Source organism: Oratosquilla oratoria, chromosome 8, assembly GCF_046742065.1.
Source record: "Oratosquilla oratoria isolate Oo_2021 chromosome 8, ASM4674206v1, whole genome shotgun sequence".
NCBI lineage: Eukaryota > Metazoa > Arthropoda > Malacostraca > Stomatopoda > Squillidae > Oratosquilla > Oratosquilla oratoria.
In genome coordinates this window covers 63,090,674-63,094,376 of record NC_134784.1, presented here as the reverse complement: position 1 = coordinate 63,094,376, position 3,703 = coordinate 63,090,674, and the positions used below count along the sequence as shown (strand labels likewise).

At 42.2% G+C, this 3,703-nt stretch overlaps 1 protein-coding gene across 2 annotated transcripts in view; it reads left to right on the top strand.

The window, feature by feature from the left end:
- Positions 1-2,440: 2,440 nt before the first annotated feature.
- The window catches only part of LOC143027782 (venom allergen 5.01-like), a 569,034-nt gene continuing 567,771 nt past the window's right edge, over positions 2,441-3,703 (top strand). Inside the window, exon 1 of one of the 2 annotated variants that reach the window (XM_076189329.1) lies at positions 2,441-2,534. The gene's annotated coding sequence lies outside the window, so the exon portion shown is untranslated. Of the gene's footprint in view, positions 2,535-2,555; positions 3,089-3,703 lie in introns of those variants that run through there. The other variant, XM_076189330.1, reaches the window with a different exon arrangement.

The window sequence follows — 3,703 nt, the reverse complement described above, 5'->3', positions numbered from 1 at the left end:
AGATGATCTATCACATAGTGATATCACCAAGTCACCTCAGGTCCGAGGTGAGCAGTTGTCGGGGACTATTACTCAGAATGGATACCCTTCATAACCTCTGCGCCACGGCCAGAGCTTGAACCGACGCCAAATCCCTGCGCGGTTACCAGACATACGCTATACCAATCGAGCCACGGCTGGCCTCCCGACATAGCGTCATGCTTTCAAATAACTATGGGTGTCTATGGACGTTTTCAAACATCATGACCACGACCACGTGTGAAAGCGTCCATAGACACCCATGGTTACTTGAGAGCACGACGTCGTGTCGGGGAATGACGCACGGAGAGCACTCGATGCGTGTGAAACGAGCTTATGGTGGACAGTTTAAGCGTACGAGTTAGCTAGGAATCTCACAGTGTTGATTGTATTTTTTTTTCCACACGGTGGGTCAGCGGTTTATCTTCTTTTATATTAACTTTAAAATAATGCCCATTTAGTTTGGATACGTTTGAATAATTTTACTTACTCATTTTTTTCTCTCATCTGAGGTGTTCTTATGGCCTATTAGTAGCAAGTAACCAAAGCTATGGCTTATATTTTTTGAGTAACCTATGGGGTAATTATGTGGCTGTGGGCTGATTTTTATCTAGTTAGTCCTATGGTACTAGACTGACTGGGTTGTAATTTTATCAATAAAAGTTGACGGGCGATGTTCGAATCTATCCCTTTCTATACGACGAGTCATTCTTTGTGTCCTTACGCAGGTCATATCCAGATCATTCAGTGGGTATAATCGACGTCCAGTAAGGGTTAGTACCTTGAACAACATGGGCATATTACCGATGCTCGCCGTCGGAGCGGGTTAGAGCGTCGCTACTTGCGGCGGAAGTCGAGGTGACGGCAGTTCGATCCTGCCGCCAGCAAGTTGGACCAAGGACAGGGTTCTACGCTACAAAGTACTCTGTAAGAGATACCGTCCTAGCCTCATGATGGAGGGAGCTTGCGATGCCTAATTGTCATTACTGTGACTGTTATACAAAGGGAGAAGAGTGGCACTGCACATTATGCATTCTTCTCCTCCCTATATGGTTTATTTGATATCATTGGCGATACGCACAGTACCATATTAATTATACCGTGGACGTTCTATGGCTACCATGTTAGCAGGATGATTCATATGCGTGTGGGGTTGGGATATCACTGTTATGTTCTTGCCTGTATGACTCGTTCTTCATCTTTGATGCAGGTCGAGAGTATATTAGCTTCAAAATGACAGCGCAGTATTTGTACTATCGATTGCAAATTTTATCACTATTTTTTTCTTCTTGTGTACGCAGAGGACAAAACCGTAAACTGTATGTTTATATTTTTGTTATTTTCTGGCCGACCATAGACGATTTTATTTAGATAACGGAATCTCCTAACCTCCAAAAAACGGGTGATATGTTCCTCTAGAGCGCTGGTTTCCAGATTTTGGGGCGCGACCCCAAGAGAGCCTTGAGGAGGATACAAAGGATGTGTGAAGTCATCTGCTTAAAAATCATTGTTTGATGACGATAATGAAATCACTCCAAGAAGAAGATAAGAAAGACATATAATTTCATATAAATACAAAATAGGTGTGTGTGGGTGGGTGGGGGGTTTGGTGGAATCAAAATGGGGCGTCATGTAAGAGTATGAAAACCACTGTAGAATGAAAAACAAAAGTGGTAGGAAAAAAGAGGAATAGGAGGAGAGAGAGAAGGAAGAAGAAGATTACAAGTTGGATGAAAGGAGTAAGCTGGGAACTGGGTAAATGTAGTAGAATAAAAAACAAAAGTGGTAGGAAAAAAAGAGGAATAGGAGGAGAGAGAGAAGGAAGAAGAGGAGTACAAGATGGATGAAAGGAGTAAGCTGGGAACTGGGTAAATGTTAAGATATGCTCTGGAATATGCAAGAGGAGGAATGGAATAGCTTGAGAAATAGGGAGTGCTAGAAGGTAAAGAATGAGGAGTTGGAGCAAGAAAGGGAAAAGCTGAAGAGAGTACAGGATGAGGTGGAGGAAGAAGAAGAGGTAGAAGTAGAAGAGAGTGGGTGGGAGAATTGAAATAAAGAGGAAAAGAATAACTCGTGGAATAAGAAGAACTAATGGGAGAGAAGTTAAAGAAGGAGGAAGAAAAAATAAGTAAATTAAGGAGAGAGGTGAGTGAGAGTGAATTGGGGACTGGGTAAGGATTGAAATGTTCTAATGGATAAGGGAAGAGGAATAGGAAATACAAACTTGTGGAATAAGAACTAGTCAGAAAGAAGTGAAGGATCAAGAAATTCAAAGGAAGAAAAGGAGAAAAAGAAGCTAAGGAGGAAGAGCTGAAGGAGAAGGAAGAGGAGGGGGAGTGGGTGGGGGAGGTCTGTGTGCCAGCGTTGGCTCCTGGGTCCGGCCCGGTGGTGGTGCTCTGGCCTCAGTATTCCGCTGGCTTGCGTGTCGTGCGTGGCAAACCGCCATCTCTCACTGTGTTCGCCTCTTCTGCTCCTCCTCCTCCTCCTCCCAACCGCATTGTCCGCCCGCCCTTCAGGTAAATCAGCCTCGTTTTCTTCTCGCTGGTGTTTTTGTGTGCGACCCCGCGTTCTCGTCGACTTGGTATCGTCTCCTTCTTGTCTCCTCTTTTCGTTATCGGAGTCTCCCTTGGGATCTTCTAAGTGACCCACCGTTGTCCTTGTTGAGTGTCTGTTACCGTTTTGGGCCCCTCTTTTCCTCTTGACTTGACCTTGTTTGACAAGATTTATGGGTGCTCGTTTTGTCTTTTCTCTTTTCTGTTTGTGTGTCACCGAATAAGAATTGTTTGAATTGCTCGTTTGTGCTAATCCAAACTTTTGTGTCAACATGAGGTGTGACGATTTTGAAAGTGTCCTCGGTTTTATCTGAAGTAAATATTCGTTCTTCAGTTTGTTCAATATACTATTCCCCGGTGTGAACACCTACATTCTCTCATCAGTTTACTTGTACACTGGGTTTAAGCAATGTTGTGGAAGAAATAGATCTCAGCATTTTTAGAAAGTTTGCGTGAAAAACAAAGATCTACAGTTTGACGGCGAGGACCTACATGTTCCTTAGATTATCGGCATAAAGGTACGTGGCTCATTCTATACATCGTTTTATACCTTTTCTAGGATGCGATGCTTAGTTCTAAAAAAACAAATAGCTTCTCTTCTCTCTCGCTCTTCCTGTTTTCCTTGACAAAAGTGACACCATCTAAATTGTCATCAACAACCTTGATTGTATTCAGCTCAGTTGGTCTTCTAGTATTTCTCTACATATCTTATTCTGCAACAGTAATCACATAAAACACGTGAATAAAGATATTTTGCTTGAAACCACGAGGAAATCAAAGATCGGAATACTGAACGTTTTCGTTTACTTAAGACATTCTCAAAGTCTTTGAAAATGTCTTAAATAGACGAAAACATTCAGTATTCCGATCTTTGATTTCCTCGTGGTTTCAAGCAAAATATCTTATTCTGTTTGAAAGAAACCAGGGGATTCTAACCCTTAGCTAGAACCAAGTCTGTAGGTAGGGCGAGTCATCGCATGAAAGATGGTGAACGTGTATTTCTGTATCTGGTTTCAGCACTAAAGTTACACTATGTTGCATTTATTCGTCATCTATCACATTGCTATTAATTGCTGTCAGAAAATTTGCTAGAGAATACGCCTATAAACTTCTATTAGCTAAATATATCTTCC